At 50.0% G+C, this 15,153-nt stretch overlaps 1 protein-coding gene across 2 annotated transcripts in view; it reads right to left on the bottom strand.

Moving 5' to 3' along the window:
- Positions 1-15,153, bottom strand: part of LOC8032139 (proline-rich protein 36) — a 207,448-nt gene that overhangs the window by 179,781 nt on the left and 12,514 nt on the right. Inside the window, exon 2 of one of the 2 annotated variants that reach the window (XM_040499957.2) lies at positions 4,648-4,773. The exons of the other annotated variant lie outside the window; for it this stretch is intronic. The gene's annotated coding sequence lies outside the window, so the exon portion shown is untranslated. The remainder of the gene's footprint in view (positions 1-4,647; positions 4,774-15,153) is intronic. 2 annotated transcript variants of the gene reach the window in all.

Genomic DNA, 15,153 nt, shown 5'->3' with positions numbered 1-15,153 from the left:
TGAGAAAAGCTTCTGGTATTTTAGCTTCAGGACAATTCGATTTAAGTAAAATTTCAATTTTAGGGCTTAAGGGGCTAATAACGAGCTAGACACCTTCGCTTACGTTTGTTATACATTACTTGAGGGTTGATATAAACAAGTCCACAGATACCACCCGTGTAGTCCATTGAAATACTATCCGAATCCAGCAAAGGTCAAATCCGAGCAATGTATATAATAAATGTTCCTTGTTTTTTTTTTTTTTTGTTTTTTAACTTTGCCCCTGCACTTGGGCTGTCTTACTTGTAATTCTCTCTTCATGGCCCAGACTGTATTTAACATGTTGCTCGAGCAGCATGCAGCTTTTCTGCTTCGGCGATCTTGTTAAAAAACAGATACAAAAAAAAATAATATACATAACCTGCCAATTCATTCAGACTATCAGCAGCATTTATTGTGCAAAATGTAAATCTATAGTGATGCTCCTGCAATTGTGGCAATATTTCTTTATTTTCATATACCAGCTGTGATTCATGCGTTGCCTGCCCTGTCAACCATGCTTAAAATGTTGGTTGAAGTTTCGCCTGTAGCTACAGGCCCATACCTCAATATAGGCTCATATAAAAATTTACACTTCCTACAAAAAACACGCCCAAAAAAATTAAATAGAAACGAGAGCGCCGTCAGCTAGCGTCGTCACAGCCTCCACAGGGCGAGCGGGCCGAGTCGGGGAAAAATTCTCTCCTCGCCGTGACGTCACCCCGGTTCGCCGTAAGGGGGCGCCACGCGAACTTCTCGGGGCTAATAGACCTTTGCAAAAAGAACGCTCTGGCCGCCGCCATTTTGCGAATCGAGCGACCCCTATTAGCCAGAACCCGCCTGAGCTGTGGAAGCCCGGTCAGCGTGACTCCCCACCTGCATTTTTGCATTCGGAGTTCGGCGGCTTTTCTTGGAAGTTTTTGCTTTATTCGCCTGTTTAGGATGCTTACCCTTTGTATGTTATCTTCCACTGTGAGAACCAGGGAATACCAGGGCTCGTGGCCCGCTCGGCCTTCGCAGGAAACGAACCAAGAGAGCGAACGTCAAACAGCCCGCGACGCAGGCAGGTCGACGTGCTTGGAGGATTATTTCCGTCGAGATAATCTCCAAAAAGCCTTCCAGGCTGTGTTCCGGGTCTTCGCAAAAACTAGCTGATAGGGTCGAATCCGGGGTGTGGCGACGGAATAAGCACGTTCGTTCATTTGCTATGAAGCTGTGCAAAAAAAGGGGGCTCCCTTCCACATGTTCCCGAAAACACGCGGATTCCGTCCGGTCGTCGTGAAGTGACTATCGTCGACACTGTATATTGGATATGCTGTGTTATTTGAGACCTTTCTCAAATCCTGTTCGGATAACGCGGCACCGTGGGGTACGTACAATATATTTTTTGCTCGATTGATGAGACTCATTGAATTTTATGTTGTGGGCCGAGAATATCCATGCAGTACGGATATCCTGTGTGGTCAAATATTTTGACCTTTATAGACTGACACGGCTGAGTGTACGGTGCCGTAAAACAACGAACATAAAATGAAACAAACATTCCAGTTGCATTTGTTCTGTCGCGCACGGACTCACCAAAACAGGTTTCATTTCTTTGTTTTTGTTCCTAAAAATAGAGCACTGCTTTCTTAAAGACCTCTATAAGTTATGTTCGCCACAGAACACAAGATAAAAAAGAAAACGCGGCAATTCAGCCCCATTAGCGTCCGGAATTGCGCCTACGCAGGCTGCCACAGCCCACTGACGAGAAGCTCCACAGCTCAGCGCAGTCGGGCAACACTGACGTGCACTCTCAAAACCAGTGACACGCGCTGTAAATCGCTTCGTTCGAGACTGCCGCTGGAAAGGTCTATATATGGGAGGCTATGTCACTGCACTCGTCGAACGCATTAGAACGCAGAACGCCGGCGTCCGTAGTTTGGCTTTCGCATTCGAACGCGTTTCACGAGTGCAGTGGAAACAAAGGTAGCTTAGGTCTACCGACTAATCGTTCGAATTAGAGCTCGGCGTTCTGACGTCCACGCGCGCTCTAGTCTCCTCCTCTCCCTCCTTTTCTCGGTGCACAGAAACTAAAAAGAAGTTGACGGGGAGCGCCCGCCGGTCAAATTAACTCGCCTTCGCGCATCGCCCATTCCGTCCACGCGGGAACTTCGTGCGCCGCCCTAATTAAAAACGTCGTTCCGAAACCGACCGACCGCGTAACTAACAACCGCTCGCACGCGCCGCGAACCGAGATCGAATCTGCACGACGCGCAGGGGCGAAACGCGGCCGCTTAGCTGAGCGCTGCAGCGGCAAATGGAAATTCCCGAAAAAGCGTACGCGAACAAACGAGACAATCGATTTCGTACTGAAATGAAAACGGGAATTGGGCAATCGGCCGGAGCTCGCCGCGCGAGCTGCGCATCCAGGCCGTCGGCCCATTTAGATCGGCGCCGCCGATTGGGACGGAACACCGAGCCGTCGCCGAGAGGGAGCCGACAGACTCCGCTCGCCCGTGTCTCGAAATCAACTCGAGCGAAACTATAGGAACGCCAAGTTATACAGAGACCAAGCTTTAGCTAGGGCCCGAGATGAGCTAGTCCACGTTCGCCGCCGCGCGTACGAGGGAGAGATGAGCCTTGGCGGAAAGCGATACAAGGAAATTAGACCAATTTCGTACTTTTTCGTCAGTTACCGTATATATATATATATATATATATATATATATATATATATATACTCTCAAGAAAAAGGGTGTCAAAAGGTGTATTCTTATACTTTTTGACCCATATATAATACACCCCAAAACTTCAATTCGACGTACAGCGCACTACAGTCAAACAGACGCCCCGAAAGTTTACGAGGGGCTTGATAGCCGTGTGGTACAACTTATTAAAATAGCTAATGTACGTTTTACTGGCAACAAGAAAAATATTCGGGGTTTCCTTGGCCCTACCGTAAAAACTCGGGGTTTTCTTCATGTAGTCTTTGATACGTAGTTTAGCTATTTTAATAAGTTGTGCCACACGGCTATCGAGCCTCCCGAATAATTTGGGCCCGTCTGTTCGACTGTAGGGCGCTGTACGTCGAATTGAAGTTTTGGGGTGTATTATATATGGGTCAAAAAGTATAAGAATACACCTTTTGACACCCTTTTTTCTTGAGAGTGCATATAAACTCTTCGAGTGCTTACACTTATAATTGGCTTGACTGTGTTAGCGGCCGGAGCACAACTAATATAAACAAGTACACTAAGAGTGCGTTAAAGGTATAACTTAGGATATTGTAAAGAATACCGCAGTATACCGATGTGTCCGTTAATTTATTCAAACCTGAAAGCCATGCGACATACAAAAAAAAACAAAAAAAAAAACAGGGAGAAAAGAAAAGTTCGGAGAACATAATGGCAAAATGGACAGACGACAATTATGGTTCCTCGGAGAGCAAAACACAATAAAGAGCATTCGTGAAAGAAGTCGGGGCATGAGTTGCCGCAATTTGGTGAAGTAAATGGTTCCACTCTATAAAATGACCTCCCCTTCCCCCCTCAAATTAGCTCTTTCTTTTTCCTTCGAAACATCACAAAATTAGTATACTCGTAATATACCGCTTTTCGCCCAGGGTATATGCACTGGCGTTTAAAGACGTCGTAGTTGCCAGCAATTAAAAGAAGGCGACACCTTACGGCGTCCGAGACAACGCAGCCAGCGCAGCCGCGGGGAGGAGGGGCTCGGCGCTGCCCGGCAACCGTCGGCGGGGGGGACGCAATGAGCGCGCAATTAGTGGGAACCCAAACCTGGGCCGCTTCCCCAAGTGGTCGTTAAAGAGGAGCCGGCTTTTCCCCGACCAGCCATTAACTAACTGCGCCGCAGCACTGGTAAGAGAACCTTCCTTATACGCTCGCTGTTCCTTTCCTTAGCTCGTCTTCTTTCTTTTCTTTTATGCGCGTTTTCTTGTACGCCTGCCTCCCGTTAATCGCGAAATTTGCCTCCGCGAAACATTCGAGAAGAGCACAGAGAGAAGATTCAATTAGGAGCGCCGCAATTGCTTCACTCCGGAACGGGCCATCGGGCGGAAATTTAATGGCGAACTCGAGTCCCGACGTCGTTGTAAACCAAAAATTATACGATCAAATCAAGCACAGAGGAGAAAAAAAAAAAGAAAAAAAAAAAAAAAAAAGATAAAGTCAGATTAAAAAAAGAAAAGGAAAAAGGCTACATTTATGTTTCCCCAAAAAGAAATACCGAGATTGTGACAGAAATGACGGAGAGAAAAGCCTGAAGGTTGACAATATTCAACGGCGTTCTGTTTCAAGTGATAGTAACGAACTGACATCTCAAGAACGGAACGGACGTATGCATGCTGCTGCCTCCATCTCGAGCTTTCTGTCTTCAATTATCTCCGAGCTCCGCGCAGCAAACGTCGAGTGTACACCCACACTCAACGAAGCACTGGACTGTGCTCGGGATATCCACGAGGGCTCGATACCCCCATGGGCATCCCTATTCTGACGAGGATTCCACGGGCGCTTCATCAAACTCGCACAAACGAGTGGCTGGCGAGTTGTGCGCAACTTCACCCGCGAGACGGAATACACGACAATACTGAAAGCGGTGGAATGCGAGGATCGTGCGGAGAGAACTCACGTCGCTGAGCCTGTCCCTGGAAGCGCTCCTCGGGTGGGTCCTGTTGACGGCGGGGGGCGGCTCGGGCCCCCCGGGCCCGGGGGGCCGGGAGTTCTCGTCGCTCGCCACACGGACTCCCTTGCGCACCTGCGGCACCGAGCAGTTGCGTCAGGGTCGGGCAGGAAGCGCGGGGGCGGAACGAGACACCGAACACTACACGACGGGCACTGGATCTCGCGGTGCATCAACTAGCGTGGATCGCAGGTCACGTCGTAGCACCACGCCAATAATTACTCCAACTTTTTTCTTTTTTTTTTTTTTTCGTGAAGAAAAGCAATTTTGGTAGTATGCAGAAGGTACGGATTTCGCAGCGAGGCCATCAAATTGGCAGCTGATGGCATTCAACGCAAGCCACGCTTGACACATCATAAAAAAGGTCCAACGAAGTAACAAAACAAAATGGAGCAAAGCACTCGGAGAGAGAGAGAGAGAGAGATTTAAGCCCATTTGACCTCTCAGGCTTTCGAAACCGACAATATTATGCCTTGACTGCGTTAGGGAGTTTATTTTCTTATAATGACTTTGCGGCTGCATTACCTCCGCACTAAAGAACCCCTCCCCCCCCCCCCCCTCCCCTCAAAAAAAAAAGAAAGAAAAGAAGAAAACGGTGGAGGCAGCGCGAAACTGCTTTAAAAACGGTGACTCTACAATTCTGATAAATCGAGGCTCCATCACAAAAGGTGCTCATCGACGTCCTTTAGCAAACACGCCGCCGGTACCGTTTGTCGTCGCTGTTCAATATCAAGGGCAACCGAAAGAAAACCACACCCCTGGAACCGGCAGGCATTCAGCACGCGCGAAGGAGACCGCCAGCGAGCCAACCGCCGACAAATGCGAAGGACCTCGCGATCGGCACCCAAAGAAAAGGAGAGTGAGGCCCACACGGGAGCCGCCTTGTTCTCGGCCCCTCGGCGCCAAGGGGGCCGCGAACGGGTTCGCGGTGACACCCGCGGCACCCGCCGTGGAGTGGCGTCGCACACGCTCGCCACCGTCGCTCCAGCAGCGCCCCCGAGGCCAATTACCGGGCAAAGTCAATTAAGCGCCGGACGGCAGAGCGGCCGACAGAGCTCCCGCAGTAGCCGCGGCTCGATATACCCGTCTGGGAGAACGCAGCCGTATCCACGCGAGGACGGCCGAAAGACCACCGCCGGTATTTACGGAAGAGCGTCGCGGGTTTCCCAGCGCGTTTGTTTGCCCCTGCCGCGGAGATAACGGCGCCGGCCGCTTTCCCCGCGTGTCCCCCGCGACGAGGCTTCAAACGTCGCGGACGGACACTGTCCGTTCCGCCGCGCTGCCTTTAACGATCTTCGCACGCCCCACCGCAGCGCCGTACGCCGACCCTCTCCCGAACCGGCGTGGTTTGTTTTCGATCGACCATATCAATCGAGCCCGTCGAGAGGTACAAGACCGGCGTAAATTTCTATTTCTTTACTTTATGCAGCGGCCAAGAACAAGTCTCAGAATTTTTCGCCCGCGTTACTAGCGTCGCAGCGCTGAGGCGGACCGGCTGCGCGTTCTGCGGCAGCCCGCGGCCGCCACTGCGGACATCGGCGTTGCCGGCGGCCTCCGCCATTCCCGATTCGAAACTCGTCGTTCCTTTTGCTTCTGGCAGGGAGCTGCTTCTCCGATCCGCCTGCCTGCTTCCAAACGAAACAAACACACTCGACGAGGAGCAGGCAGCGTCGAGCCGCTCGCTCGAAAATAAATTAAAAATAAAGGATAACGGAGAGGGAGGGTGAGGTGACTTGCGCATGCGCGTCACGCTCCTCCGGTGTGTACGGTCGTGCCCGGAATGCCGGACTGCGCGCCAGGCGCCCTCGGACGACTTTTTACCGCAGTTCCGTGATTTCGTGCCCGAGTCTCGAAAGCGGAATAATAATGCCACAAGGAAAAGCAAGCAGCACCGCCCAAGTCGCTGCCGTGCCCTTCCTCTCTCTCCAGCGCGCGCAAACAAAACAAGCTAGACGAGTGGCCTCCTCACTCGCGGCCCGAAGTTTGGGCCGTGACCGGAGTCCGGATGTTTTTTAAACTCCCAGCGTCGGTTCCCAGCGTTTACAACGAGACGAGAGAGAAGCCGAACGCGATGCCAAGCGGACGAAGCGCGGCGCTGACGGCGAGGCCTCCCTCCGCCTACGCACGCCTAGACATCAACGACGCTAGTATTTATACGAGGACGGCCACGATGAAGGCGTTAAATCAGGAAGCCGGCCACGGGAGGGGTGACGAAGGGTGGTGCCGAGCTGTTCACCAGGAGACTGAACAGTCGCGCCTCAAGCGCTATCATAGGCTGCAAAAACCACAGACCATTTTTTTTTTTTTTTTTTTTTCGGCGGGTGCGAGTGAGTCGTGACGACGTGTTCACGCCTGTGAGGCCTGAAAAGCTGAGTTCATGAACCGGGTCTTGCGCGACAAATTAACGCGTTCGCACGAAATAAAAGTTATTCGATGTTTACATACGCGTAAATAACACCATGTGCGGAAAACAAGCTGAGCAACGCGTCAGTTCAAGTTTCTTCATTCCTCTTCATACAAGAAGAGAGGGAGGTGGGAAAACAAGCAGTACAAAACCTCTTTTTTTTTCCTGTTCCGTCTCGTCCCGCCTATTACACCTGAAAAGTTCTCTAAGGTGTGCAGGGCGGAGAGCCCGGCGTTCCTGTCAGCGGCTTCAGTAGTCTGTCAGTAGACAGCCGCCAGGTGCGAGATAAACGAATAAAACACCTCGCTCCCCTAATAACCACGTTTACTTTCAAAACATTTTGCGACCTCCTCGCTTAACAATATTGTTCGATGCGAAAAGGCAATTTCTCGGAGGTGTTGGCGGTCATGTGAAGTCGGCAGCGACAGAACTCAAGCGGCATCACCAGCTGCGAATACACACGCACAGAGAGAGAGAGAGAGATGCGTACAGTAACTGCGTCTACAAACTCCTCTCGACCAACAAGCGTCAAAATACGCAGCGCCGTAACCACGGAGTCGCCGCACAACGAGTGAACAACGAGCTTCGTAAATAGTGCTCGCTATCCCCGCACCTACATCTCTTTCCCACCCAGAAATCCAAACAAGTGCTGCCGCAATTGGCACCGACACGCATTGCGCCCAGCCAAACGACACTTGAACGAGTCCCGTTTTACGATAAGATCGTATTTCTTACTTCGCGGCTCGAATGGCCGCAGGCGCGTGCCGAACGCCGTCGAAACGGGTCATTCTTCCGAAGATTAACTAACCATTTAGGTTCACGAAAAGTTAATTTGGCGACGTTGACTTTAGTCTACTTATCTTAGGTCGGTCAATATGTATTGCATTTGTTATTTTCATAGAAAACACAGCCGAGCTCCCAGATGTTTATTTATATCGTTAACAACAAAGACTGTAGAACGCCTTTTTTTTTTTCTTTTTTTGCTTTATCAGATTGCATTTTGTATTTATTTTCCAATATTACTATATTTGCAATAACAACATACATAACACCCATAAACTCAAATTATCCGTCTAGATTAGAAAATATTCTTGCGAGGGCTGCCTTTTTTGCAAAAGCGTTTTTTTCTTCTTTTTTTTTTTTTTGCGCTAGCTGGCGTGTTGGGAAAATAATTAAACTGATTTTAAATCAGAATATTATTTATTTGGGAGCGTGTCCACGTTTTAATGAACCATTCAGTATTTTTACACAAACTGAAAAATAAGTTTATCACGCAAGAAGTATACAGTAAAAACATTTTCCGCGTACCGAAGCATTCGATTTTGCTTTTCGCGGTGGATGCAGGCGGCATAGAGGGTATTGAACCTTGCATTTCGTGCCTATCATTAAAACATCTAATGGGCCATGAAGTAGAACGATTATATGCTAAATACCAATGGGAGATTCACATGTTTTTGTTTAGTTCATATGACTGACCCGTGCTGCGATGGACTTGCGACACGACTGATCGTTAAGGGACTGACCGTTATACGACCGTTATACGAATGACCGGTATCTGACTGACCGTTACACGACTGACAAATCGAGCAAATTTATTTTTTGAAAAAAAAAAAAAAAAAACAGCACAGTTCGATTTTTATACTTTTAATACCACAGGAACGTATGTCTGTATTGTCAGTAAGTTATTTCTGATCGAGATATTATGAAAAAGAGCACATAAATATCCGTCACACCACTGACACATCAACAAGGTACGCATTTATTTCTATTTATACATAAGGTAATATAAACATAGGTGAATAGATCTCTTTACTGAAAACGTGTTAAACAATCTGCATACTTAAAAACGAAATATGGTAGGCAGTTTTTTTTTATATATATGTATAATAACTGAGCATATTTTTTGTTATACCACTGACAGTCAGCCTCAAATTGGTCACACATGTTCCTTTTTTTAAAATTCGCAAAATATAAATATTTTAGCCACACTGGGGGGCTGAGATCATATCGTAGGTTAGAGGTAACGTAGGTGTACGTTTTTTAGTGTATGTATGTATGTATGTATGTGTGTGTGTGTGTGTGTGTGTGTGTGTGTGTGTGTGTGTGTGTGTGTGTGTGTGTGTGTGTGTGTGTGTGTGTGTGTGTGTGTGTGTGTATATATATATATATATATATATATATATATATATATATATATATATATATATATATATATATATATATATATCAAACTTATAAAAGTTTATTCCGCTAAAACAAAAGTTCATGCCTTTGAAACTTGAGTGGCAGTTAGCAGATAGAAAACGAATGCTGAAGTTAGACATAGGACGCCATCTGAACTATTTGTTTTTTTAATAGTCTTACTTATGAGAACTTGCAAATATTTGTTTTTGGTACACCCTGGTGGTATGTGGTATCCAAACTATATTTTAGTAATGACGAGAGGAAGGCGTTTGGCAGTTAATTGGCAGTCACATTCATGTTTACTTTTCCGGAGAATGACCCGAACACCGATTCAAAACAGCACCCGAAACAAACGCGACGCCGGCGCCTCCCACGAAGTAAGAGACACCGAGACCTCGTTCGTTTCTTTCATCGCGGAGGAAAAAAAATGATTAAAAATGCCTTTTCCCGTTAGCTCCGGAGAGAGGAACAGATGCGGAAAAGGGATGGAATAAAAGCGAGTCGTCAATCGTCCACGAACGAGCCGACAGCAAATGTGGGTGGAGAGATATACGAAGGGCGAAGCCGAAGCAAGCGACGAACAGCGCAGGCCGTCACCGCCCGAGAACGGCGAACACGACTCGCGGAGGCTGGGGAGAGAAAAAAAAAATCCTTCCAAAGTGGTACTGACGCTCGAGAGGAAAAGGACCGGGGCAGACCGGGACGAGCTGGTGGTCACGCAAAACAATTCTCCGTACCAAACCGTTTTGCAAAAAGAAAAAGAAAAAAAAAAGGAAAGGGTGGTGGGGGAGCAGCCTATCGAGGCCAATAGAAGTCCAACGCTGGGAGAAGGAGCACAGATGTGCGGGACGCGAATTAAAATTCCGCGGATATCTGGGAAGCGGTTCCTCCCCTGGCGAGGAATGCCCGAAAACTACGCGCCCCTCGGGAGAAGATGCGGAGGAGGACCGGAGAGAAGGCGTAAATTCCGCCTTTATTGCTCCCCGGAGTGCCGCCCAAGCAGCCGAAAAACCGGCTAATAACACACACCCGCAAAAGAAGGGAAAGGGGGGGGAGCGGGGCAGGCAAAATGGAGCGCGGACGGAAGGCGCGAGGAAAAGAGGCGCCGACGTATTTATTCCAGAAATGACAGTCGGCGGCGCCGCGTCGATTTCCTCGGGGAGCGGTTTGTCCTCCTCCCGGAGTGTCCCCTCGTCCTTCCGGTCGTAAACACGGAATTGACTCGTAACAGCCGACGCTCACAACAACCTGGACCCCCGACGGAGGGGGCGAGAAAGAAGGGCCAACGGAACCCGGAGGAACCCCAGAGCTCCCCAGAAAACGGTGAAGCGCACCGGGGCCATCTCTGAGCCAGCAAAGAAAGCGAGCTTTTCGGACGCACAAGCTGAGCGGCCGTTTGCCCCCCTGACGCTGTGAAACCTGCGAACATGCACGTAACACCTTACTATAGACCTTTTCCACAGGGGCGCCGCCATCTTGAATTGTCGTCACTTCCAGTATGGGCGACGACAAAATAGTAAAACGTTTCAACCTGTAACCAGTAAAAAAATAGAGCGGAGCCAAAACGAGAATGTGTGACGGTTAGGCTTATATCCTAAATGTGTTCTATTGGCGTGGCGACGGCAAAGTAACGTTTTCGCCCATACTGGAAGTGACGACAATTCAAGATGGCGGCGGCCTTGTGTAAAAAGTTCTATACTCCGTTCCACATTCAGTCCGAGCGCAGTGGACGCCACGAGCCATCCCAGCCGATCCAGCGCCGGGACAAAGTCGCGTGACCTGCCGGTGGGGCGGGGCGACACAGGGAGCTCAAGGTCGCATGACACTCCCTCAACGCCGCATTGGCTGGGATGGCTCCTAGCGTCCGCTGTGCTCGGACGGAAGGTGAAACGGAGTATAGTAACCAGTTGCTTCTACCTAGTTACTGTTTTTTTTTTTTTTTTTTTGCTAACGAGTAACGTATTTAGCTACTTTAAAAAAAAAAGGAAAAAACAACGTTGTTGTTGTTGTTGTTGTTGTTTTTTTTTTTTTTTGAGGCTACGTAACGATTAACGGTATTTCGTTACTTTTGAGGAGTACAACACCCTTTACGTGTACCACACCGTTTAGACAGCCTGGCTTTAATTCTAACCTGAGTATGCGTGTATTGCGTCAAAGGCAGAGGGGCAATCCGAAAAAGAACTAACAGTATGAAAGTATAGCAACGTTTATCGCTGAACGCGTCAGTCGAACTCTAACTCTGGCAATGTCCTTCACCCAGCGAACACTATAGGGTTCGTTGGTCGAGCCTTCTGGAATCGCGTACAGACCGAATGTAAACCCCGAGTTGCCAACGCGGGAAGGCACAGAACCCACTGTCCACTTTTAACTTCAGAAGCAGGGAGAACAAAGGAGAAAGGGGAATTCCGCCAACTCTTCCCGAAGCAGAGCACTGCCGTTCCTTCGAGCGCGTCTGTAGAACGACTCTTCAGGTTCGCCGGAGATGTACCCTCAAGGAAGCTGGGAAACATAACTGATGAAAACTTCGAGAGGCAGCTACTGGCTTAAGAGCAACGACCACTGGAAAGGAAACAATAAAACAAAAGCAGTTCCGCATTTGGTAGTCAAATTAAGGAAAAAACTAACTCGCTACTTTTCAGGTAAACTGACGCGTTCCTTTTTGAGAACCGGTAACGAGTAACGTATTCAATTACTCTCTTGGGTAGCGTGTCTGCCTGCGAACGATGGGAGGACCTCCCCGCAGAGAGCTCTGGCTGAATGTTGGTCGCCTGGCGCGTAGGACGCTCAAGCCCCGTATTACTCGAACATCAAACAAAAGATCGATGGTGTTCGCTGCACTCACGATGAAAGAGTTATCTGCGGAGAGGCGTCGAGCTTCTTCCAAGGGCTTCCTACATACCTTCGAACAAGTCTGCAGAGGGTTCTTTGTAAAACCAATGTGACCGCCATAAGAGGAAGACTCCGACAGTGTCCCCACACTGTCTTTTGTAGGATGTTTTGCGACCGCGGCTCAAGGCCACGGAAGATGTGCTCTCCAAAAGGGGCGCTTTTCGAGCGCTCCAAACCTGCGAGCGGTATTCACTATTAGTCACAAATGCTCCATGTGATCGACCGAAAGCAACTTCGCTAAATCACCGTGATCTTTGTCTGACGAAAGGAGAAAAAGTGAGCCACCGAAATAGGCCCTTTTTGTTACTAAAGGCTTAGCTTAAAACGTAAGATGCGGAAACACCTCTCCCGATATACACCGAACAGATTTAAATTGGAATAATCGCGTATTTAAATTTCTCATCATCACGGCTCCACCGCCATGAAAGTCGAAGAGATGGGGGAACATAGGCCTAAAAGACGGGCGAGAAAGCTACACATAGATCCCAGAAGGAAATGGGCCCACGCGATGAGCTGTCTAGACAGAGTTGGAACCGTAACGACAGGCGTTTCAACCTCGAAAGCACTTTGTAGTTAAAATTAGTTCGACTCCGAAGGGTATATTTAGGCAGGCTGACTAACGAAATGCCTGAGAAAGCGAGAGAGAGGGCAAAGGGAAAACCAAAATAACGGAAGGAGCGGCGCAGCGAGCGGGCGGCGAAGAGAGCGGGGAAGGGGGGGGGGGGGGGGGGGGGGGGGGGGGGGGGGGGGGCAGACGCCAACAGAGACGCGCGGTTGAAAGCGCGAACCGAGCGACTCCATCCGTTTGACGTCTCCGAGATGCCGAGTCCCGCGTCGTTCCCGGCCGCCGAATAAACGCCAGGCGTCAAGACGACAGCACTCGTTTCGAGCGAAACAACTCGGAGAGAAGACGGAGAGAGTCGTCGGTTTTATGCGCAGGCAGCTTGTTGGGCCCAACATGTGCGCCGACAAAGCGATACGGGCCCCTCTGCGCGCCAGAGGGGAAGCCGATTTCCAGGAGCAGCACAAGCGGAAGGAGCGCAAAACGAGTGCCCCGAGAGGCGAAAGAATTGAACTCTTCTTAGTGAGACAGTGTGCGGACGAAATACCGCGACGTTAAAGCGGTGCTCTACTAAGGTATATGCATCGTATACAATATAGACCAGGATACACACCAACTAGCCGCTAAGAGGTCACAGCTCTGCGGTGGCGCTGCTGTCGACGCATGCGCAGGTGCTTCGTGTGGATCTGCTTCCTGCACGCGCACAATGCCACCAGAGCGTGTTGGTCTATAGCGGGAGGGGAGGGGAGGGGGGGGGGGGGGGGTTCTCGATCCCCGGCGTTGCATCTATCGACCTCTTCGATAAGGAGGTGCAGTTCATGCGAGCGTTGCATCTATCGAAGAGGTCGATAGATGCAACGCTCGCATGAGCGTTGCATCTATCGACCTCTTCGGTCGATAGATGCAACGCGGAGAGAAGACGGAGAGAGTCGTCGGTTTTATGCGCAGGCAGCTTGTTGGGCCCAACATGTGCGCCGACAAAGCGATACGGGCCCCTCTGCGCGCCAGAGGGGAAGCCGATTTCCAGGAGCAGCAGAAGCGGAAGGAGCGCAAAACGAGTGCCCCGAGAGGCGAAAGAATTGAACTCTTCTTAGTGAGACAGTGTGCGGACGAAATACCGCGACGTTAAAGCGGTGCTCTACTAAGGTATATGCATCGTATACAATATAGACCAGGATACACACCAACTAGCCGCTAAGAGGTCACAGCTCTGCGGTGGCGCTGCTGTCGACGCATGCGCAGGTGCTTCGTGTGGATCTGCTTCCTGCACGCGCACAATGCCACCAGAGCGTGTTGGTCTATAGCGGGAGGGGAGGGGAGGGGGGGGGGGGGGGGGGTTCTCGATCCCCGGCGTTGCATCTATCGACCTCTTCGATAAGGAGGTGCAGTTCATGCGAGCGGCGGCAAGGCCTGGGGTTGGCTAATTGATAGGATCGAAGCGTGTACATATGCCTCATTTCCGTGTTGATTAAATAGTTGCTGTCAGCGCTCGTGTCTGTCTTGTCTTTCTTTCTTTTGTCCTCGTCTAAAAAGCGCTATCATGCCTTTGGCAACCCAAGAACTCCGGCCTGCGGAGGTCTTCTGACCGGCCCGTGGTTAGCCGCGGTCCTTTCAATGAAGCCCGGCCCGCTTCCACCAGCGACCGCCGAAAAAAAAAAGTGTGGCTAAAGGAACAGCGTGCGACGCGCAACAACTGCGTAAACGAAACGAGAGAAAACTGCCTCGCGGGTCCTCTCGGCATGATATCAATTGAACATTTTCACCGGCAGATTTCTCACCAGTATTTGCCCTATGGTTCATATCTACGCAATTACGCGAGTCCCTCGCGTTCCCACGTATATGCGGAACGCAAGTTCGTCTACTTCTTTTGCGGGGCTTATGGCACGTCAGAACGACGCCGGACTCTGATTGAAAGATAGTGGGTAGCTTGCTTCGAGGTCTACCCACTATCCTTCGATCGGAGCCAATCAGAGCTCGGCATCTTTCTGACGTCACCAGGACCCGTGCAAAAGAAGCAGAGGAATTTGTGCCCCGCATTGTGCGTCGCGATCTGTGTCGTATCTATTGCACCAGCTATGTCGCTCTCATTAGTCTTCCGCCTCGTGTGAACGTGGGTAACATTGCCTCGCGGGCCGCCGGTTGCCGACCCCTGGCTTACACAATCGGCCGAGACCAACGGGTCGGACCTCGGATAGCTCCCTGCGTATACGTTCGACAGGTAGGCCGGCGGCCACACCGCTCACACGTCGTGCAAAAGAGTCAGACACTGCGGCGTGTTTCTTCCTTGTACGACGCGCAAAAGGTGTTCGCAGATATGTTCGAAGAACACATCGATGTACGAAGCTGTCACGTCCGCAGCGAAACCCGCGTCACTTGTATTATGTACGAGCAGTCTGACTTTTTTCGGTTTCTCCCT

The sequence above is a fragment of the Ixodes scapularis genome, unplaced genomic scaffold (assembly GCF_016920785.2).
Source record: "Ixodes scapularis isolate PalLabHiFi unplaced genomic scaffold, ASM1692078v2 PGA_scaffold1__304_contigs__length_218370807, whole genome shotgun sequence".
In the NCBI taxonomy this organism is placed as follows: domain Eukaryota; kingdom Metazoa; phylum Arthropoda; class Arachnida; order Ixodida; family Ixodidae; genus Ixodes; species Ixodes scapularis.
This window is presented reverse-complemented; position numbering and strand designations above follow the sequence as displayed.